General features: G+C 39.2%; 1 long non-coding RNA gene across 2 annotated transcripts; it reads right to left on the bottom strand.

Moving 5' to 3' along the window:
• Window positions 1-3,547: 3,547 nt before the first annotated feature.
• Window positions 3,548-8,305, bottom strand: LOC104115739 (uncharacterized). 2 transcript variants are annotated; one of them, XR_011408981.1, is made up of 3 exons: window positions 8,195-8,305; window positions 7,319-7,418; window positions 3,548-4,003 (listed from the first exon to the last, which is right to left on the bottom strand). It is a non-coding gene; the product is annotated as an uncharacterized lncRNA (long non-coding RNA). The 2 variants fall into 2 exon arrangements; XR_690676.4 differs by having other exon boundaries at window positions 8,095-8,295.
• Between the last annotated feature and the right edge of the window lie 15,501 nt (window positions 8,306-23,806).

Raw genomic sequence — 23,806 nt, 5'->3', positions numbered from 1 at the left:
TGGATACCATGAATTCGAGAAATTTTCCTGACCCGACCCCGAATGCGTATTTGTCCGCGTTCAACTTCATGTTGTATTTCCTCAATATACTGAAGGTTTCCTGCAAATGTTTTAAATGGTCCTCTGTTCGCAGGGACTTAATTAACATATCATAAATGTAAACTTCCATAGATTTCCCTATTTGTTCTTCGAACATCCGATTTACTAGGCATTGTTAAGTGGCACCGGCATTTTTTAGTCCAAATGGCATTACGTTATAGCAGTAGGTACCATATTTAGTGATGAACGAGGTCTTTTCCTGATCATCCGGGTTCATTTGTATTTAGTTGTACCAGGAATAGGCATCGAGAAAACTGAGGGGTCTTGTGGTCGGCCGTGTGCGATCGATATTAGGCAAGGGAAAAGAATCCTTGGGGCATGCTTTATTTAAATCTTTGTAATCTACATACATCCTAAGTTTGTTCCCTTTCTTAGGGACTACTACTATGTTTGCTAACCATTCGGGGTATTTTACTTCCCAGATGAACCCTATTTTAAGAAGCTTGGTTACCTCATCTTCGATGAAGGCATGCTTGATCTCGGACTGGGGTCTCATTTTCTGCTTCACCGAATGGAACTTCAGTTCCAAGCTTAGTTTATGGGTGGTGATTTTCGGTGGGATCCCTATTATGTCGAGATGGGACCAAGCAAAACAATCCATGTTAGCTATATGAAATTGAATAAGTTTTTTCCTGAGCTCGGGAGTTAACCCCGTGCCCAGGTATACCTTTTGTTCGAGCAGATGTTCGATTAGTATGACTTGATTCAGCTCTTCGACCATTGATTTGGTAGCGTCGGAGTCATCGGGGACTATGAAGGATCGAGGGATCCCATAATTATCATCTTCGCCAGTCCCCTACTTCTCTAGTTTGGTCGAGGCCTACGTCTGTGATTGCTATTTGGCCTCCTATTTTCCTTCGAATTTGACCCCTTCGTCGATGAGAGTGCCGATACTGGAATCACTTCGTTAATGGAAAACATTTCCATTGCGGCGGGTTTCTCCCCGTAAATATTTTTGATTCTCTCTAGTGTCGGGAATTTTAGAACCTGGTGAAGGGTCGAGGGCACTGCCCTCATGTTGTGGATCCATGGTCTCCCGAACAGGGCGTTATACCTCATATCGCCCTTGATCACATGGAACTTGGTCTCCTGGATGGTCCCGACCACGTTCACTAGCAAAGATGTTTTGCCCTTAGTAGTCTAACAAGCCATGTTGAATTCGTTTAGCACTCGGACTGCGAGCACAACTTGGTCCTGTAGGCCGAGCTATTCTACGACCCTTGATCGAACGATGTTGGCCGAACTAACTGGATCAATTAACACACGTTTAAATCGAGTCTTATTTATGAGTACAGATATTACCAGTGCATCGTTATGGGGTTTCATGATTCCTTCTGCGTCCTTGTCGTTGAAGGACAAGGTTCCTTCTGGTACATAATCCCGAGTTCGTTTCTCCCTTGTGTTTTAACACTGGCCCTTGGGGAACATCGACCCCTCCGACAATCATGTGAATGACGTGTTGAGATTCTTCTTGTTCATTTTGTTTGTTGGAATCTCTGTCTCTAAAATGATTCTTAGCTCGATCACTCAGAAACTCCCGAAGGTGCCCGTCGTTGAATAACCGGGCTACTTCTTCTCTCAACTGTCTACAATCTTTCATTCTATGAATATGGGTGCCATGATATTTATACATTTGATTGAGATTTCTCTGTGCTGGATCAGTCTACAGAGGTCGAGGCTATTTAGTATCTTTGATGCGTCCAATAGCCGATATGATGGCGGCTGCGTCAACATTGAAGTTATATTTTGACAATCGTGGTGCTTCTTTAGGTCCGGTATGCCCGTCGAAGCCATTCTTGCTCATGAGCCCTCAAGAGCTCTGACCTCGGTCATATCTCCTCTCACTTCGTACAGGGTTTTGCCTAGATTCGTTGTTCCTACGATCTCCATTATATGGCTGGTATCGATCCCTGTTCAACCTTGGTTCTCGATCAATGTCCCTCTTGATTCTGTCGACATGCCTGATAGGATAAATGGACCCGGAAGGAGCCCCCAGCTAGTCATCTTCGACTCTAATATTTGATTGATACCGATTATGTACATCAGCCCAGGTAACAGCCGGGTATTCAATCAAGTTTTGCTTCAACTGTTGTGAAGCCACTGAGCTTCGTACATTGAGTCCTTGAGTGAAAGCTTAAACGGCCCAATCATCGGCGACCGGTGATAGTTCCATTCGTTCCATTTGGAACCGAGACACAAACTCTCTAAGCATCTCGTTATCTTTCTGTCTTACCTTGAAAAAGTCTGACTTCCTAGTCTCGGCCTTTATGTCTCCGGCATGTGCCTTTACAAAGGAATCTGCAAGCATAGCAAAAGAATCAATAGAGTTAGGTGGTAAATTGTGGTACCATATCATAGCTCCCTCTGACAGGGTCTCATTGAATTTCTCTAGTAACACGGATTCGATCTCGTCGTCCTCTAGATCATTCCCTTTAATTGCACATGTGTAAGAGGTGACATGCTCGTTTGGGTCAGTTGTTCCATTATATTTAGGAATCTCGGGCATGCAAAACTTCTTGGCGATCAGTTTGGGAGTCGCGCTCCTGGGGACGGGCTTTTGTACAAACTTTTTGGAATCCAAACCCTTCAATATTGGTGGTGCCCTTGGGATTTGATAAACTCTGGAGTTATAGGTTTCCACCTTCATGTCGTTTGCTTCGATCTTCTTTTCCCCCGACTCAACTCGTTTTGTTAGTTCTTTGAGCATCTTTATGATTGCGGGATCGGTCCCCGATTCATTACCATTCGATTTCCTTGACACCTATTCGACCATGTGAACAACTTCCTGGGACGGCTCGGGCTCGATCCTGCTTGGTGCATGATTCTGGTTTTGGAGCTGGGCTATCGCAGCTTGTTGAGCCAACAACATCTCGAAGATCACTCGAAGGCTGATTCCGCCTTCTTCGCCGCCATGTGCGCTCTGAGCGTCCGATCGAACATCCCTACGGACGCTACTCTCGGGATCGATGACCAAATTTGCATTGACGGCTACATGCGAGCTGACGTCGATTAGATCTACAGGCGGAACGCCATCGAGGCCAATTGGAGGTACGTTGTTCCCTGGTGCTATGTTGTCATTTTCGTCATGGTGGCCGAAGTCATTGTCCACGTGTACGGGTGTTGCATGAGAGTTTGACATTTTGATCCTGGAATTAAAGATACTCACAAGAACAAGTGAAAAATAGTGTGTGTTATGAAAGTTAGTACCAGGCAATCACTATTATCCTTATCCCCATGGTGGGCGCCAAACTGTCTACCCTAAAACGGATTACAATTGAATTTATATGCGGTTTTAAGGATACGTGATATAACTTGGCACAAATTAAGAGAATATATTAATATTGAATTTGACGATACAAGAAATAAATACAAACCAAACGAATCGAATATCCTTGGCACTCGAGTTAGATCACATTTGAACCAAGAGAAGTTTCAACTTGATATAAGAACAGAGTAACAAGATAATGAAAGCTAGAAAAAGACAATGTATTGCTTTGTGTTGCGTAAAAGTGCCCCCTTTACAAATGATCATACCCTCTTTATATAGTAGGGGAGTCCTACTATTGATACAGTTCTAAATGAAGCAAGAAATCTCTTGATTGGCTAATTAATCGGCCTATCCTTGATACATGCCAAGATTTTTGCCGTGATCTACGCTCGATCGCGGATATTTCATGTTTCTGTTATCCGACTCAGCAAGTTTCTCTCGATCTCGCCTGATCTCGACTTTGTTCGGTCCCGGGGTCTCGAACTTGGCGATATAACTTCACATCTCGGTTTGATATGACTCGAGGTCGGACTTTAATCTATCATATTCTAGTCTCGATTAGTCAAGCAAAGAACGAGCCCGATTTTGGCCGTATACAATGAGCTTATGTGAATAACTGGTAGAGGAGAAAGTTTACTGCCAACAACAAAATAAATCATAAAATAATAGATCATAGAATAATGGAAGAAAAACAAGTGAAATCACAACCATCAAAGAATCTAAGCTTATGGGTTAGGTGACTCGATGTACTAAAGCACTTTCCAGATTTTAGCTTGCCAACAAACGCTTTATGACAGACCATATTCAGGTTAATAGCACCTTAAAATAACATGATAGGTGCTAACTAAGTAAAGTTGGAAATACTACAACTGTAGGCATTGATTTTGGTGCATTTAAGAATCAAGAATTTCTAGCAGATCCTAAATTTAGTGATATTGGTGAATGCCCATTAAACATCATTAGTCAATCTCACTAAGAAAATCTTTGTGTCACCATCCAAAATTCACTATAGGTCGTGATGGCGCCTAATGCCGCCGTCAGGCAAGCCAACAAAAATTTACCAATTTAATTACTCATTTTAGAAATTTGAATTCAAAATTTTTTCTTAATTAGACAGTATAAAAATAGAATTTATAGAGTAAATGAAAATATTTACACGAACCACAATAATGAATAACCTGAAAGCACCCTCAAAACCCGATATCACAAGTGCATTGGCATCAACTAGGGAATATGATAAAATACAACATCTGTCTAGAATACAAATTAGACAGGAGTATGTAAATAACTCTTATGGAGACTCTATATGCTGCAGATTCATAACATGGAATGCAGCTCACCGTAAGTCCCCGCAATAGTCGCGCTTCTGTGCCCAAAAGGCCACTAGACATATATATACATACATAAAATGTGCAGCAAGTGTAGTATGGGTACGTAAATCAACGCGTACCCAGTAAGTATCAAGTCTAACCTAGAAGAAGTAGTGACGAGAAGTCGACATCGATAAATAATGAATAACATATAAAATACCGGGCATCAGTGGAAAGATTTGCTCGCGAACATTCGGACTACTAACGATATAATGCACAATTCTGCCGAGGTCGTTCAGCCCGATCTAGAATAATGTGTACACTGCCGAGGGTTGAGCGGCACAATCATAGATGCATCTATACTGCCAAGGTGTTCGGCTCTCTCCACAAGAAAGGAGCACACTTTATGAACCTCCGGAATGAGAAGCTATCACAAGGCTAACACGTAAGGATGTACAATTTCTATTATCGGTCGAGTAACTCGCACAAAATTCAAGTACGTGAAATTTCGGTCTTTTACTATTTCCTCTAACAACTTTCAATATGATTCAGGTACTTCAATTAACAAAGAATGCAAACATTATAAGTAATTCATGATTTGGGTCCTAAACTATCCGGACATACGCATAATTAGTAGCTACGCACGGACTCCCGTCACCTCGTACGTACGTAGACCCCCAACAATTAGAAGCAGATATTAATTTAAATCACCTATGGAGTAAAGTTTCACTTACAAGGTTAGACAAGAGACTTACTTCGCTCTGTAGTTCCATAGCCAGCTCCAGCACTACTCTAACATCTCAAACCAATGCTTGTTGATCCAAAACTATGCATACAATGTTCAAACCAATCAAAATGAGTTCAAATACCCATAATTAATCAATTTAAATAATTTTCAACTCCGCTCGAAAAGTCGATAAAATCCACCCTCGGGCCCACGTGCCGGGATTTCGAAATTTTTTGAAGATAAACTTTACCTATAACACTACAAACTCAAATATATGATTTATTCCCAATTCCATGTCCGAAATCGCGGTAAGAATCCAAAAATACCAAATTCTAGGTTTTCTACCAAAATTCCAAAATTCTACCAATTTTCATGTTTAAATCCATATATAAACCTTGTATTCAACTCACAATATGAAGAAATCACTTATCTAGTGATGGATGACGAAAAAGATCCTCCAAAATCGCCTCAAGCTTGGCATCCATGGAGGATTTGAGATAAAAATATGTAAAATCCCGTCTTTGCAACTTATACACTGCCCAGTCCGCCCCCTTCTTCGCGTTTGCGAAGGCCAAATGCCACTGCCCCAAAATTCCTCTATGCGCGCGACCTCCTCGTCGCGTTCGCGAAGTCTCAGACCCCTGCCCCTTCGCGTTCAGGATCCACGAGCCGCGTTCGCGAAGACCAAACTGCTCCAGGCCCAGCTCCCTCATTTCCTTCTATGCATTCGCAATCGCCCTCTCGCATTCGCGTAGGTTCCCCATGCCCTTCTCCGCGTTCGCGACTTCTGTGTCGTGTTCGCGATGAGTAAAATCAGCAGCCCAAAAATCCTTTTTCGTTAACGCGAGACTCCCTTCGAGTTCGCGAAGGACAAAGCCAGAACCAGTAACAGCAACAACCAAAGCAGCCAAAATTGGTCCGAAACTACCCCAAAATACACCTGATGCCCTCGGGACCCCGTCCAATCATACCAACCAGTTCCAATACATAACGCAAACCTGATCGGGGACTCAAATCACATCGAACAACATCGAAATCACGAATCGAACCCCAACTCAAGCTTAATAAATTTTAGAACTTCAAACTTCTATATAGACACTAAAATCTATCAAAATCAAGTCCGATTGACCTCAAATTTTGGACACAGGTCATAATTGACATTACGGACCTACTCCCTCTTCCGTAATTGGAATACGACCCTGATATCAAAAAGTCCACTATCGGTCAAACTTCCCAAAAATCATCAAATTTCCAACTTTCGCCAATTGACGCCGAAATGACTACGGACCTCCAAATCAATATTCAGACACGCTCCCAAGACCAAAATTACCATACGGAACTATTTCCAGGCTCGGAATCCCCAACGGATATCGATAACATCAAAATCCACTTCAACTCAAACTTAGGAAATTCTTAAACCTTCAAAATGCCAACCTTCTGTAATAAGCGACGAAACACTTCCGGGCCACCCGATACTCGACCCGAACATACGCCCAAGTCCAAAATCATCATACGAACCTATTGGAACCTTGAATTCCAGATTCCGAGGTCGTTTACTAAAAATCCAAACCTTAGTCAATTTTCCAACTTAGAGCTTCCGAATTTTGAATTTTCTTTCAAAATCAACTCCGAACTTCCCGAAGTTCGATTCTGACCACACGCACAAGTCGTAATACCTGAAGTGAAGCTACTCAAGGCCTCAAACTGTCGAACGATGTGCTAGAACTCGAAACGACCGGTCGAATCGTTACACTATGGGTTTATGATAAACTAACAGATAACAACACAAAAAATTATTAAAATGGAAGGAAGTTAGTAGCTAAAAATGACAATGCCCAAAGAGACGGGGACCATGCTCTTATCAAAGCAACCATCAACAAAGTAGGTAATCGACATGCAGAATTTTCATATTACCTTTTGTCCACTTCACAAACATAAAAGTCCAAAGTTCAGTTCCACGCTACATTATTCTTCATGTCATCTCACTACAAATCATAAACTCGTTGATAGCAAGCTGATTAAATCAAAATTAAAAAAATGAGATAATGAGAAAAACATATTGTATTTTTTGAGTAAGAACACATATGTATCATAATTCCACAGAAATCCGACATAGAAAATAATTAAAATAACAATCTGTACCAAAAATCCAAAACTAATGTATAAAAAGCTTAAAACTTTTCATTTAAAATGGCAAATTGGAATACGAAAAATCCCATAAACTTTTTACAATAGGGATGATATACTAACGTCATGAAGTTGAAATTGTATGTAATTTCACAAACAGTTGCAACCAACAATTTACTCAATTTGAACAAAAGAAAGAAAAATTAAAAAGTCATAAACTGAGTAGCAGAGAAAAGATTCAAAAGACAGAGGAAAGTCGGAGAGGAATTGAGTAGGTAGGAAAAACTGGATTAAGAACAATGTAGAAGCGTTCTTTTTTAGGAATATACGCGTAAGAACTGTGAAAAATAATGTATTTCATAAGAAAGAATCACGAAATCCGGAGTCTTACATTATTGTAGTATTTTCTCTAAACAGCTTTACCCAGACATTTTTACTGCAATTCCGTAGAACTTTTCTAACCAATATGCTTTGAACAGAGGAAAATACAATAAAGCTGAAAGAAGAATTTTATCAAACACCTACGGGACAAAGAGGGTAAAGGTAAGAGCACAGAGGAAAACCTGGAGAAGAAGAACAACAGAGAGCTTGGTATTAAACAGAAGCAGAAATGCAACGGAGATAGAATTGAGATGTAAGAAAATTTGAAGTGGTGCTTTCTACCTGGCAAATTAGGGTGAATATGTCAGGAGCACAAGAAATGACAAAAGTGCCTTCACGACGAAGCAGACATATTGACCATCACGTGCCTGCTTATCCTCTCATACTACTAGATGAGGAAAGGCCTGTATACGAGCCAAATATTGCAATTTATTTGGAAATTTATGAGTTATGTCCATTTATAAGTAGCTTATTATAAAAATTGATTAATTTATTAAATATTATTAATATTAGCCAAATGCTACCAAATAATTATTTGTAGCCAAAAAATATTAAATTTTGCTTTCTTTTGAGTGGATGTTATTTAGAATATATTGAGTACATTTTAAGGAGTTTGAATCTCAATTTTGGGATGATTTGATGGAGTTTTGAGGTGGTTTGAATTGAAAATTCGAAATAGAAGATGAACTACGATAAAAATGAGATGTGTATCATAATGAGATGAACTACGGATCAGTGTTTTGACAGTTTTGGTAGCTCCGTATCGTGATTTGAGACTTGGGCGTATGCCCGAAAGTTAATTTGGAGGTCCCTAACTCAAATTATGACCATTTAACAGAACTAGCAATTTAAAGGCTAAAGATTCCAAGTTTGACCGCGGGGTTGACTTTTTGATATCGGAGCCAGAATCCGATTCTGAAAATTTGAACAGCTCTGTTATGTTATTTATGACTTGTGTGTCAAATTTGAAGTCATTCCGGATTCAGTTAATATGTTTTGGCACGAGGTTTGCAAATTGAAAAGTTTAAAAAACTCAAAGTCTGAATCGAGGTGTGAATTGCAATTTCGATGTTATTTGATGTGATTTGAGACCCCGAGTAAGTCAGTATGATGTTACGGGACTTGTTGGGATATTTGGATAAGGTCCCGAGGGACTCGGGTGAGTTTCGGATAGGCCACAGAATGTTTTGAACTTAGAAAATTTTGCTGGTATAACTGAACCTGTTGTAGGCCTCTGATCTCGCAATTGCGAGATCAGGCATCGCAAATGCGAACCAAGCAGGTGTGACAATTGCGAGATTTTTATCGCAATTGCGAAGAAAGCCTAGGCCAGCAGTTCTCGCAATTGCGAGTTTATCTTCGCAATTGCGAAGGGCCAATTGTCGCAAATGCGACATAATCTTCACATTTGCGAAGGCAGCAGGATTATGAAGGGCATCGCAATTGCGAGTGTTTCTTCGCATTTGCGAAGCTCAGGTCGCATTTGCGACACCTGCAGCTTAACAAAATGACTTTTGGACGGGATTTTTGTTTCATTTCCCAAATCTTCAAAACCTAAAACCTCAAAAGGCGATTTTGGACGATTTTCACAGAAAAACATCGGGGTAAGTGTTCCTTATCCTATATTGATTATATTTTATGATTTCATAATCATTTATATCATGAATCCGTGAATTTATGGAAGAAAAATCAGATTTTTCTAAAATCTTTCAAAAACGAAAATTTAAGATTTGAAGGTTCATTTGATATCGAAATTGGATAATTTTTGTATGGTTGGACTCGACTCAAAATGGGTGTTCGGATTTCGTAAGTTTTTTCGAGATTTGAGACGTGGGTCCCACTGCCGAATATTTTAATGAATTTCGGATTTTATTCGGAAAATTAGTAAATTCCTATGGAATTAATTCCTATGATTAGTATTGAATATATCAAATTATTTGTGAATAGATTTGAAGCTTTCGGAGACATATTTAAAAGGAAAAGTTGTGGTTGAGTAATTGATTGGAATTTGCATAAGCGAGGTAAGTGTCGGGGTTAACCTTGACTTGAGGGAATAAAACCCTTAAATTATTTGTTATGTGAATTGCATGTGAACAACTTATAGGCGAGGTGACGAGTGTCTATACGTCGTCAAATTAATTATTTGCCTGCTTACTTGAAAAATCATAAATTATTTTAAATCATAAATTAATTATTATAATAATTATTTCTCTCCTATTCTTTGTTAAATATTAATTCTTGAATTTCTGCATTAATTGTTACATGCTATTTGAATTATGTGTTTTAATTGTTATTTGACATTTAGGATATTAAATATTAAACTGCCTATTTTCTCCATGATTTCCATAATAATTTGCTATTTGTCATTGTTTGTTTCAAGATTAAATCATAATTATTGTATGCTTGTTGTCTTATAATTTTATATTAATTGTTACACTTATTGGAAAAAATATTTCTGTAAGAATTGGTAAATGAATGTGTTGGAGGAGCGGGTTGCACGCCGCAACAGGATTGATTATAATGAATATATTGGAAGATCGGGTTGCACACCGCAACAGACTTATTAAAAGTCCATATTGGAGGATCAGGTTGCACGCCGCAACAAACTTATTAAAAGTCCATATTCGAGGATCGGGTTGCACGCCACGACAGATTTATTAAAAGTCCATATTGGAGGATCGGATTGCACGCCGCAACAGACTTATTAAAAGTCCATATTGGAGGATCGGGTTGCACGCCGCAACAAACTTATTAAAAGTCCATATTGGAGGATCGGGTTGCACGCTGCAACAGACTTATTTAAAAGTCGACATACATATATATATATATATATTGGGGGATCGGGTTGCACGCCGCAACAGACTTGATTAAAATGAATATATTGGAGGAGCGGGTTGCACGCCGCAACAGAACCGAATGTGAATATATTATGTGAGCGGGTTGCACGCTGCAGCAGAATTGAATGTGAATATACTGTGAGAGCGAGTTGCACGCTGTAACAGAATTAAATGTAAATATATTGTGAGAGCGGGTTGCATTCTGCAACAGAATTGATGGAAATAATAATTGGTTATGACTGCTGAGTCGGCTTCAATTATTATAAATAAGTTACCTGATTTATTTCTATTATTGTTGTTGTTACTAATATTGCGTACATATAATGTAAGTGACCCGCCTTAGCCTCATCACTACTTCGTCGAGGTTAGGCTCAACACTTACCAGTACATAGGGTCGGTTGTACTGATACTACACTCTGCACTTCTTGTGCAGATTTTGGAGTGGGTCCCAGCAACATACCGTAGACTTGCTCGGATTTCATCTACCAGAGCAGACTTGAGGTATAACTGCATGGCGTCCGCAGTTCTGAAGTCCCCATCTATTTTACTTAGCTGTGTATTTATTTCCAGAGGGAGAGAGAGTGAGGAGGTTTATTGAGGGACTAACTCACTCTATCAGACTTCAGATGGCCAAGGAGACCGGAAGTGAGATTTCTTTTCAGGCGGCTGCTAATGTCGCAAGGAGGATCGAGATGGTTTTTGCACAGGAAAGAGGGCAGAAGTCCGATAAGAGGCCTCGTCAATTTGGTAGTTTCAGTGGTGCCTCGTCTGGAGGCAGGGGTAATTTTGGTAGGGGTCATCCTCCCAGACCATTTCATTCAACACTTCATGTATCTCCCGGTGCTTCAGGGAGTCACAGTCCTATTATGCCTTACTCTGGGCAGCTAGTATTCAGTGCACATTCAGCTCCTATCATTGCATCACCACTCCAGAGTTATTACAGCGGTTATCCGGCCCATTTGGGTCAGCTTCAGTAGCCACGGCATCAGGATGTGTGTTATGAGTATGGGAACATTGGTCACATCAGGAGGTATTGCCCTAGATTGGCGAGTAACAGATCTCGGCAAGATTCTCGTGCCATCATACCGGCACCGGTTGCTTCACCGCGTGCTCAACCGGCTAGAGGTAGGGGACAGGTAGCTAGAGGTGGAGGTCAGGTCATTAGAGGTGGAGGTTGGGCCATTAGAGGTGGAGGCCAGCCAGTCAGAGGCCGTCCCAGGGACGCAGTTCAAAGTGGTGGGGCCCAACCCCTATTTTATGCTTTTCCAGCTAGGCCTAAGGCCGAGTTATCTGATGCGATGATCACAGGTATTATTCCAGTTTGCCATAGAGATGCTTCAGTTCTATTTGATCCAGGATCTACTTATTCATATGTGTCCTCCTACTTTGCTTCATATTTGGTTGTGCCTTGTGATTCTCTGAGTGCTTCTGTGTGTGTATCTACACCGGTGGGAGACTCTGTTGTAGTAGATCATGTCTATCGTTTGTGTATGGTTACTATTGGTAATCTGCACCAGTATTATTTGTAAAGAAGAAAGATGGTTCTATGCGGATGTGTATAGACTATCGACAGTTGAACAAGGCCACTATCAAAAAAAAATATCCGCTGCCAAGAATTGATGACTTATTTGATCAGCTTCAGGGTGCTAAGGTATTTTCGAAGATCGATTTGAGGTCTGGTTACCATCAGTCGAAGATTAGGGCAACTGATGTCCCTAAAATGGCTTTTCGAACTCGGTATGGGCATTACGAATTCCTAGTGATGTCATTTGGGTTGACAAATGCCCCAGCGGCATGTATGGATTTGATGAATCGGGTGTTCAAGCCTTATTTGGACTCTTTTGTGGTTGTATTCATTGATCATATCTTAATTTACTCCAGCAGTCGAGATGAGCATGAGCAGAATCTTCGAAGTATGCTTCACACCTTGAAGAATAATCAGTTATATGCCAAGTTTTCAAAATGTGAGTTTTAGTTAGACTCAGTTGCCTTTTGGGGGCATGTTGTATCGGCAGAAGGCATAAAGGTGGATCCTAAGAAGATTGAGGTTGTTCAGAATTGGCCTAGACCTACTTCAGTTACAGAGATCCGGAGTTTCCTGGGTTTAGCAGGTTATTATCGTCGGTTCGTGGAAGGGTTTTCATCTATAGCAAACCCATTGACCAGATTGACCCAAAAAGGTGTCCCATCCAGATGGTCAGACGAGTGTGAGATGAGCTTTCAGAAGCTCAAGACCTCTTTGACTACGACACCAGTGTTGATATTACCCACAGGTTCAGGATCGTATACGGTATATTGTGACGCATCTCACATTGGGCTTGGTATAGTATTAATGCAAGATGGCAAGGTAATTGCATATGCGTCGCGGCAGTTGAAAGTTCACGAGAAAAATTATCTTGTTCATGACTTAGAATTGACAGCAATTGTTCATGCGCTGAAGATTTGGAGTCATTACCTCTACGGTGTCTCGTGTGAGGTATTTATTGATCATCGTAGCCTTCAGTATCTGTTCAAACAAAAAAAATCTTAATTTGAGGCAGAGAAGATGGTTGGAGTTGTTGAAAGACTATGATATCACCATTTTGTATCACCCCGGAAAGGCCAATGTAGTGGCCGATGCTTTGAGTAAAAAGGCTGTGAGTATGGGCAGTCTTTCATATATTCCGGTTGGTGAGAGGCCATTAGTTGCAGATGTTCAGACTTAGGCTAATCAGCTCGTGAGGTTAGATGTTTCAGAACCTAGTCGGGTTCTAGCTTGCACAGTCGCTCGGTCTTCATTATATGAGCGCATCAGAGAGAGGCAGTATGATGATCCTCATTTACTTGTCCTTAAGGACACGGTGCGGCACGGTGATGCCAAACAGGTTGTTGTGGGAGAAGATGGGGTTCTGCGAATGCAAGGTCGTATTTGTGTGCCTAATGTGGATGGGCTTCGTGAATTAATTCTTGAAGAAGCACACAGTTTCAGGTATTCTATTCATCCAGGTACCGCCAAAATGTATCAAGATTTGCGGCAACATTATTGGTGGCAGAGAATGAAAAAGGATATAGTTGCATATGTAGCTCGGTGTCTGAATTATCAGCAAGTTAAGTACGAGCATCAGAGACCTGGTGGTTTGCTTCAGAAGTTAGAAATTCCTGAGTGGAAGTGGGAGTGTATAACTATGGATTTTGTTGTTGGGCTCCCACAGACTCAGAGAAAATTTGACGCAGTTTGGGTCATTGTGGACAGGTTGACCAAGTCAGCACATTTCATTCCATTGGCAGTTACCTATTCTTTAGAGAGGTTAGCTAAAATTTACATTCGTGAGATTGTCTGCCTTCACAGTGTGCCCGTGTCTATTATTTCAGATTGAGGTACGCAATTTACCTCATATTTCTGGAGGGCTGTATAGCGTGAGTTAGGCACGCGGGTAGAGTTGAGTACAACATTTCATCCACAGACAGACGGACAGTCAGAGCGCACTATTCAGATATTTGAAGATATGCTCCGCGCTTGTGTTATAGACTTTGGAGGTTCATGGGATCATTTCTTACCACTTGCGGAGTTTGCTTATAATAATAGCTAACAGTCGAGCATTCAGAAGGCGATGCCGATCGCTAGTTGGTTGGTTTGAACTGGGAGAGGCTCGGTTGTTGGGTGCCTTTTTGGTACAGGATGCCTTGGATAAGGTCAAGCTTATTCAGGATCAACTTCGCACAGCTCAGTCTAGGCAAAAGAGTTATGCCGACCGTAAAGTTCGTGATATTACATTCATGGTTGGAGAAAGAATATTGCTCCGGGTTTCACCTATGAAAGGTGTAATGAGGTTCGGGATGAAGGGCAAGTTGAGTCCTAGGTATATCGGACCCTTTGAAATTATTGAAAGGGTGGGTGAAGTAGCCTACATGCTTGCATTACCACCTAGTTTATCAGCGGTTCATCCGGTGTTCCATGTGTCTATGCTACGGAAATATCATGGTGATCCGTCCCATGTGTTAGATTTCAGCTCAGTCCAATTGGATAAAGATTTGACTTACGAGGAGGAGCCGGTGGCTATTCTAGTCCGGCAGGTCCGATAGTTGAGGTCTAAGAGTTATCTTTCAGTTCGGGTGCAATGGAGAGATCAGCCGGTAGACGCATCTACCTGGGAGTCCGAGTCGGACATACGGAGTAAATATTCACATCTTTTCTCCAGCGCAAGTACTTTTTCTAACTCCGTTCGAGGACGAACGTTTGTTTTAGAGGTAGAGAATGTGATAACCCAAAATGTCATCTTTAAATTTAATAAGTAATTCTGTGCTCTAAGACCTCGAAAAGCACCATTTATCATTCCTCGACTTGCGTGCGCAGTCCGTACAATTTTCCGAAAAGTTTTCATGTGAATAATGGATTAAAATATGAAATTAATTCCTATGATTAGTATTGAATATATTGAATTGTTTGTGAATAGATTTGAAGCTTTCGGAGACAAATTTAAAAGGAAAATTTGTGGTTGAGTAATTGATTGAAATTTGCAAAGCGAGGTAAGTGTCGGGATTAACCTTGACTTGAGGGAATAGAACCCTTAAATTATTTGTTATGTGAATTGCATGTGAACGACGTATATGCGAGGTGATGAGTGTCTATACGTCGTCAAATTAATTGTTTGTCTGCTTACTTGAAAAATCATAAATTATTTTAAATCATAAATTAATTATTATAATAATTATTTCTCTCCTATTCTTTGTTAAATATTAATTCTTGAATTCATGCATTAATTGTTACATGCTAATTGAATTATGTGTTTTAATTGTTATTTGACATTTAGGATATTAAATATTAAACTGCATATTTTCTCCCTGATTTCCATAATAATTTTCTATTTGTCATTGTTTGTTTCAAGATTAAATCATAATTATTGTATGCTTGTTGTCTTATAATTTTATATTAATTGTTACACTTATTGGAAAAATTTCTTCTGTAAGAATTGGTAAATGAATGTGTTGGAGGAGCGGGTTGCACGCCGCAATAGGATTGATTATAATGAATATATTGGAGGATCGGGTTGTACACCACAACAGACTTATTAAAAGTCCATATTGGAGGATCGGGTTGCACGCCGCAACAGACTTATTAAAAGTCCATATTGGAGGATCGGGTTGCACGCCGCGACAGACTTATTAAAAGTCCATATTGGAGGATCGGATTGCACGCCGCGACAGACTTATTAAAAGTTCATATTGGAGGATCGGGTTGCACGCCGCAACAAACTTATTAAAAGTCCATATTGGAGGATCGGGTTGCACGCCGCAACAGACTTATTTAAAAATCGACATACATACATACATACACATATTAGGGGATCGGGTTGCACGCCGCAATAGACTTGATTAAAATGAATATATTGGAGGAGCGGGTTGCACGCCGCAACAGAACCGAATATGAATATATTGTGAGAGCGGGTTGCACGCTGCAATAGAATTGAATGTAAATATATTGTGAGAACGGGTTGCACGCTGCAACAGAATTGATGAAAATGATAATTGGTTATGACTGCCGAGTCGGCTTCAATTATTATAAATGAGTTACCTGATTTATTTCTATTATTGTTGCTGTTACTAATATTGCGTACAAGTAATGTAAGTGACCCGCCTTAGCCTCGTCACTACTTCGTCGAGGTTAGGCTCAGCACTTACCAGTACATAGGGTCGATTGTACTGATACTACAATCTGCACTTCTTGTGCAGATTTTGGAGTGGGTCCCAGCGGCGTACCATAGACTTGCTCGGATTTTAGCTACCAGAGAAGACTTGAGGTATAACTGCATGGCGTCCGTAGTTCTGAAGTCCCCATCTATTTTACTTAGTTGTTTATTTATTTTCAGACAACTTTATCTTATTCAAACCTTTATCTGTATTTATTCTAGAAGCCCGTGCACTTATGACACCAATTCTGGGATGGTATTTAGATACCGTTGTATTTATGGATTATTTCACTATATTTCAAACTTAGCTTCCGCTTTTGTTTCCTTGATTATTAATAATTTAAAAATTGATTAATATTATTCTAACACTGGCTTGCCTAGCAAGTGCAATGTTACACGCCATCACGGTCCGAAGAAGAGAATTTCGGATCGTGACAATATCATATTTGTATAATAGGTGTATCATATATATATTTGTGTGTGTGATACATGTGTTGCAGAAGAATTTTTTGAATTCGATTTTAACTACGATTTTTTATACCACATAAGTCCAAATCACCTCCAATCTTCCGCAAAAATCGTATATTGACTCATCTATATCTTTTCAATGAATTTCAACCATACCCATTGAAAAAGGTCCCTTTTAGAAAGAACCTTATTTCTTTTCGTCTGACATTTATTGTTGCTGATCACACTTAAAATATGAAAGGAGATTATTGCTTGTGATTCTTGGAGAGAAAGAACCTTATTTATTTGGGTTTTCAATTTCTATATGTGATTGGCTAGTGTCGATAAGTCTATGATTAATCGCTAGAGGTTGGTAAGTTGAAACTTATTTGGGACATTTATGTAATATTCTCATTTTAAAAATGTTATTTGTCGGTGCTCAATTAATTTTTTGATAAATAAATTATCATTATTATATCCATTTAATCATGGATAGAGAATGATATTGGGGATCATAATTTACAATTAATTTATTTTAATAATTTACATAAAATTAAGCTATAAATTATAACATGTTTAAGTTGCTTCAATTAACATAAAAATATTACGTGTTATAATACTAATTTTAACCTCCGATTAGTGTCAAGCACAGGCATCAAATTGAAAATTTGATATCAATGATATTATTTTTCCACTGTATTTGAATATTGTAAAATAGAATACATTAAAAAGTTGCAAGTTTCGCTATATTAATAATTTTCTAGAATAAAAAGCATACCAATCTATCTTCTGTAAACTAATCTAGAATACATCCAAATTGGTCTAGCAAGTGTTTCGACAGCGGGAACAATTAGCTACTTGATGAAAGAAATGTCATTCCTTATAATACTATAAAAGATGGAAATAAAACTATGTTTTTACTTCATATCTTGTATACATCAAAATTAAGAATTTTTTTTTAGTTCAATAGGCAAAGAGAACTTCCAAGGGGATTTGCATTCCTAATGCGGCAAATTTACTACTTCAAACAAAGAGACCAATAGGCACTAAAACAAATATTAACATGATATAAATTATTTTTTTATTATTATATTTTTTATGTAACGACCCAACCGGTCATTTTGACTGTTAGAACCCTGTTCTCCTAAATAAGACTCCTCGTATGTGTTTTTACTAATTTATGACTTGTGGGGATGGTTAGTTCGGAATTTAGAAGTGATCGGGTTGAAATCAGAACAATTGGTTCCTTAGTTTGGCTTTCAAAGGGGCAAATTTGACTTCGGTCAACATTTTGAGAAAACGATCCCGGAATCGGGATTTGACGGTTCCAATAGGGGTATAGTAATTTTGGACTTAGGAGCATGTTCGAAATTTTATTTGAAAGTTCGTAGTTAAAATAGGCTTGAAATGGCTAAAACAGAAATTTAAAATTGGAAGTTTGACCGGGGATTTGACCTTTTGATATTGGGGTCGGAATCCAGTTTCAAAAATTTTCATAGCTACGTTATATCATTTATGACTTGTGTGCAAAATTTGAGGTCAATAGGACTTGATTTGATAGGTTTCGGTACCGAATGTAGAAGTTGAAAATCTTAAGTTTCATTAAGCTTGAATTGGAGGATGATTCGTGGTTTTAGCATTGTTTGATGTGATTTGAGGCTACAACTAAGTTCGTATGATATTTTAGGACGTGTTAATATATTTGGTTGAGGTCCCTAGGGGCTCGGGTGAGTTTCGGGGTGGTTTCAGACCATCTCTAGGCCATTCTTAGTTGCTGATTTTTGGCCACAGAGGTATGCATCGCGATCGCGGACAAATGGTCGCGATCGCGAAGAGCAATTTTGTTGTTTGGCCACTGTGAATCGCGATCGCGGAAGCTTTTTCGCGATCGTGTAGAAGAAACATCTTGTTGCACTGACCCAATTTTGAAAGCTTATATCTCGCAATCTATAAAGAATTTGGAGATGATCCAAAAATAAAAGTTTTAGCTCTTGATGTCTAGTTTTCAGAAAGGTAAACCATTTGTCAGTTGGAGTTGTATACAAAAGGTTATGGTGGATATACTATGGGCTGTCTAGGAAGAGTTTGGAAATCTCTATTGCACAGGGCTGACTTTGAAAGCTTATATCTAGAAATCTATAAGGAATTGGGAGATGAGCAACAAATGAAAGTTATAGCCCTTTGTGGATAGTATTCAGAAAGCTAAACCATTTGCAATTGGGAGTTTTGTACGAAACGTTATTACCATGATACTAGAGGCTGTCTGGAAGAGTTGGGGGAATTTGTGCTTCGCGATCGCGATTGGTTATCCGCGATCGCGAAGAGCAATTTTGGGGCTGAAAAATTTTGTTCTTCGCGATCGCGAAGAGTAAATGCCTGGACAGAAGATATAATTTCAGATTTCGGCCATTTTAACACATTTGGAGCTATAGAGCTCGGATTAAAGCGATTTTTGAGGCGATTTTCACCATATGGATTGGAGTAAGTATTCTATATCCGAAAGTGATTATACTTCATGATTATACGGCTATATTCATTATTTATTTTGGATTTAAATGGAAGAAAATCAACATTTTTGCAAAATCTTCCAAAAACGGAAATGTAAGATTTGTAGGTCGAGTTGTTATCGGAATTTGATAAAATTGGTATGGTTGAACTCATATCGGAATGGGTCTTCGGATTTTGTAAGTTTTGTCGGGTTCCGAGATGTGGGGTCCACGGGCGATTTTTGAGCTAAATTTCAGATTTTTATGAAAAATTAGTATTTTCTTATGAAATTAATTCCAATAAAGTTTAGTGATTGTATCGAATTATTCTTGGCTAGATTCAAGCCAGTCAGAGTTGTGAGGGGGAAATTACCTCATAGGTGATTAAATTAAATAATTGTTGCTCATTGTGGGGGTTACGTACGCACGAGGTGACGAGAGTCCGTGCGTAACTACTATTAATGCTAAAGTCCGGGTAGTTTAGGACTCAAAGCATGAATTACTTGTGCAAATTGTATTCTTTGTTTAATTAATATTAATTGATATATATATATATAGATGAATATATTGTAAATTGGTAGAAAAAAATTAAAGGATGAAAATCTCATATGCTTGATTTTCTGTTTAAATTAATTAATTTTTAAGAGAAATTGTTCTTCCTCCCGAATTTATCTTATAATAAATATACTCTCCTTCCGGAGGTTCATAAAAAAATGTCCTCCTTTTTTATGGAGCGGGCCAAACGCCTCGGCAGGATAGATGCATCTATGGATCGTGTCGCACGTCCCTCGACAGTATACATGAAACTCTGGATCGGGCCGTACGACCTCGACAGAAATCGTGCTTAATAATAATAATAATAATAATTACACGATACTTGGACAGTTTATTGCAGCTTGTAAAGCTATTTGATAAATTGGAAATTTATTGAAATTGAATTGCAGCTTATAAAGCTATTTGATAAATTGGATTTTTTTTATTAAAATTGGAGGATTTAATTAATAGATTAGAAATTGTTGCATTTGAAGGAATTTGATTGATAAATTGGAAATTTATTGGAATTGAAGAAATTTAATTACTTCTGCTGGTTCAATAAAATTATTGTTAACTTTTTGAATCATGATGATATAAATATTTCTATTTTCATGATTATTTAATATTATTTACCCATAGTGAGTGTCATAGTCGGCCATCTCGTCTCTACCCCTTTGAGATTAGGCTTGATACTTACTGAGTACACGTTATTTTCGTACTCATACTGTACTTGCTGCACATTTTATTGTGCAGGTACATATATGTCTAGCGGCCTTGTGGGCAAAGAGGTGTGGTTAATGATTGTGGGGACATAGGTGATCTGCATTCTGTATTACGTTCCGCAGCCAACCGAGTCTCCTTCTAAGTTATTATATTTTCCTGTCTAATTTTTATTCTGAACAAATGTTATATTTTATTATTTTAAATTCCCTAGTAAATGCTCATGCACTTGTGAACACCGAATTTTGGGAATGGTTGTGAATTGTTTATAATTTAGTTACTAAAAATAATTATCATTTATTCTATGAGTTCTATCTTTATTGTTTCATTGTAGAAATTTTGATTTCAAAAATACTAAATGGGTAATTAAATTAATTGATTAGGGTTGGCTTGCCTGACAGTGGTGTCCGGCGCCATCACGGCCTTAATGGATGTTGGGTCGTGACAATATCGTATCAGAGCACTAGGTTCACTTAGGTCTCACGAGTCATGAGCAAGTCTAGTAGAGTCTTGCGGATTGCTACGGAGACTTCTGTACTTATCTTCGAGAGGCTACAGGGCTGTTAGGAATACTTCCCTTTTGATTCCTCATCGTGCGATTCGATTCCTTTGAGACTTATGCCTTCATTTTCTTCTTATTCAATCTTATGTGACGCGAAGCGCTTGTTATAAATTGGGGATTGAGGAAATTTTTAATGGTACTACAGATGTAGTGCATGATTCTTCTCCATGTGTAATTAATTGGACTATTTTCTTCGCCTTGCGGAAGGCCGCTTTATCGTTTCAGTTCAGTATCAATACTACCTAAGGTTTTGAGATTTGGCGTTGATTGTTATGACGATTCATGAGTTGTTATCGCACAGTGTTTATGTAATGGTAGAATGCATGTCTATGTATCAGGGCAGTAAACGACTTGAAAGAATATTTTTCCCAGTACATGATTTAGAGGTTCCATGCTTTATTTCCAGCAGAGAAAAGGCAATCGGACTATGAATGTTCAGATTTGAGGTTGATAGAGTAACGAAGCCTGATATTTTTGAGCATGGTAGAGTTCTCAATTTTGATGTGGTGTCATCGCCTTGTTAAATGCGGTAAGGTTTGCCGGTGTTATAGTTTTCTTCAACTCGCCTTCACGGCGGGGTGTTAGGAATTGGTGTAGGGGAAGCAGATATTAGATATCACGGTGGGCAGTGGTTCAGGATTGAAGTAGTGTTTCTAGTATTGATGGTTCGAGAAAGATGATCCTCAGAAAGGTTTAAAGCTGGAAATAGCCTATTGGTTCAAGTACTACAGAGACAGATTTTTAGTTAAGGCAACAACTGGGCAGCGAAGGATGAGGAAGGACATGTGGAAGGTCTCTTGTGGTGGTTAGGTTCCGAGAAGGCCAAGTGTAAGAAAATAGAAGTCGAGTAGTTGCTTAAAGGAGATGGTTGACCAAAGTGGGAGAGTGGCAAGGTAGAATATGGATTACGTGGTAGGATAACTACATGACTTGAGGAAAGTTTGAAGTGATTTGGGATTCATGGTGGACAGTGACTAGGTCTACGGGATTAATTTGGAATATTGGTTGCTATATTGAGGAAGATTGGGTGTGACAGGTGGGAGTTGATTGATATGAAGAAAGATACAACATGAATTTGGATTGGAATATATTGTCGCACCTTTAGTTGACGTCCATGAGGAGTGAATGGACTGGTGTAGCTGGTGAATGAGCTCGGACCCAGGATTATCTACTGATTTCATAGTAATTGCACCCAGTGAAGCGACATTGGAATATGTTAGCATCTAATTTCCAAAGGTGGGTTATCTCCTGTGAACATGTTAGCGGCCGCGTGGTGTTGACAAAGCTTCTGCAAAGAATTCTACTGGCTACCCGGTAAGAGATTTAATATGTACATGTGGCCAGTGGTTCGGAGTGTTTATTAAAGGTTAATAGAAGGATTTCGAGAAATTTGGCAAGTTGCGTGTGCAGAATCATGTCAACGATGAAGAAAGAATCTTGGTGGATTCCAAAGTTATGTAATTGTAGCTTCAAGCTAAGTGGGAGAGCCCCACCATCTACAATTGGATTTCATGGTTGTCTATTTGTGAGGTTCCTGGTTATTGGTGTACTGGTGGGTCATTGCAACTAAGGGAAGAAAATATCAGTGGTAATTTGAGCAAAGGATTTGGGGAATGTGTGCCATATTTGGCCTTATCGATTCATATTCATGTTTTTGGAAGACTCGGAGTTTATGCTTTGTGTAGATGTAATGCACAGGGAAAGTGAGACAATCAGGTGTTTCCTTGAGAAAGTGTCCATGTGCTAGCAGGGCCTTGGAGTTGATCATGTTTGGGAACAAGTCAGAGCAAGTGACTCTCAATAACGGTCTTAGTGGGTTCAAAAATTTAAAGTGTGATGCCTAAGGATCTCGAGTCCGTAGTATGGTTGAGTATCGAGCTTTTGCAGCAGATTATGAAATGGGGCTTAGAGTACTCTGTATTATCTTCAGGTTGTGGTGTAGCATTAGAGAAATGGAAGAAAATAACTTCGGATTCATAAAAGAAGTATCAGAATAGGTGTACCAGTTGAAGATGTAAAAGTACGCACAAGGAGGGGTATGAGACGATTCGTGGGTTTTGAAATAGCGTGGTCTCGTGAAATAAGGTCACTCGAGATGAGTGCGGATTTGAGTTCGTGATGTAATGAATTGAACTATTATTATTTCTAAGGCAAGTTGAGAATAAATTGAGAAAAGACGGGTCGGCTAACAATGGTTGAATTGGCATGATAGTGGCAATGATTAGTTCCTTCAGCGCATTGAGTTATGCATGTGATTTGTGGCGGTACGCGCGAGGTTTGACGGCCGCCGTAATTGGTTTTATTTGGAGGAATTCAAGTATTATGGCATGTTATGTGTAGAGGGATCCCGAAAGAGTTATGGTGGTTTAGACCACTACTAGAGGTTGGTATTTTCTGCGGATATGAGAATTCAGTCACGTGTTGCAATGGTTCTCTTGAAATGAGTTAAGAAGAAGGTTTCTATATGGCGAAGTGTTTACCCTATTAGTGGTTCGGGAGTTATGATGGAATTCTCGTACTCCTGCACATTTGCGTGATTAAGTGCACTAAGTAGCATGGGATTCGAAAGTTGAGGATTCAAGATTTCGGTTCGGTGTTGACAAGGATGTCATGAGCTCGGATGAGCAGGAAAAGGATTCAGA

The sequence above is a fragment of the Nicotiana tomentosiformis genome, chromosome 6 (assembly GCF_000390325.3).
Source record: "Nicotiana tomentosiformis chromosome 6, ASM39032v3, whole genome shotgun sequence".
NCBI classification, from domain to species: Eukaryota; Viridiplantae; Streptophyta; class Magnoliopsida; order Solanales; family Solanaceae; genus Nicotiana; species Nicotiana tomentosiformis.
The sequence above is the reverse complement of the archived record's forward strand: the minus strand, read 5'-3'. Positions and strand labels throughout refer to the sequence as shown.